Source organism: Chinchilla lanigera, unplaced genomic scaffold (genome assembly GCF_000276665.1).
Source record: "Chinchilla lanigera isolate Chin_1 unplaced genomic scaffold, ChiLan1.0 scaffold00094, whole genome shotgun sequence".
NCBI classification, from domain to species: Eukaryota; Metazoa; Chordata; class Mammalia; order Rodentia; family Chinchillidae; genus Chinchilla; species Chinchilla lanigera.
Genome location: NW_004955495.1, coordinates 7,248,238 through 7,248,856, shown reverse-complemented (window position 1 = coordinate 7,248,856; position 619 = coordinate 7,248,238).

Below are 619 nucleotides of genomic sequence, written 5' to 3'. Positions count from 1 at the left end.
TGGAGGATGATGGAGGATGATGGGAGATGATGGAGGATGATGGGAGGAGGTGGAGGATGATGGAGGATGATGGGGGATGATGGAGGATGATGGGGAGGATGGGGGATGATGGAGGAAGATGGGAGGAGGTAGGGGATGATGGAGGAGGATGAGGGAGGATGGGGGAGGATGGGGGAGGATGGAGGTTGATGGGAGGAGGTGGAGGATGATGGGGGAGGATGAGAGGAGGTGGAGGATGATGGGTGATAGAGAATGATGGAAGAGGAGAGCAGGGGGTGGGGGATGATGAGGATGATGGGGATCAGGGGGATGATAGGGATGATGGAGAGTGATGGAGGATGGAGGATGGTAGGAAGAGAACAGGAGGATGGAGGATGGTAGGAAGAGAACAGGAGGATTACTGGTGATGATGGAGGATGATGGGGATGATGGGAGAATGACAGAGGATGATGGGCAATGATGGAGGATGATGGGAGATGATGGAAGATGATGGGAGATGACGGAGGATGATGGGAGGAGGTGGAGGATGATGGGGGATGATGGGGGATGATGGGGGATGATGGAGGATGGAGGATGGTAGGAAGAGAACAGGAGGATTACTGGTGATGATGGAGGATGA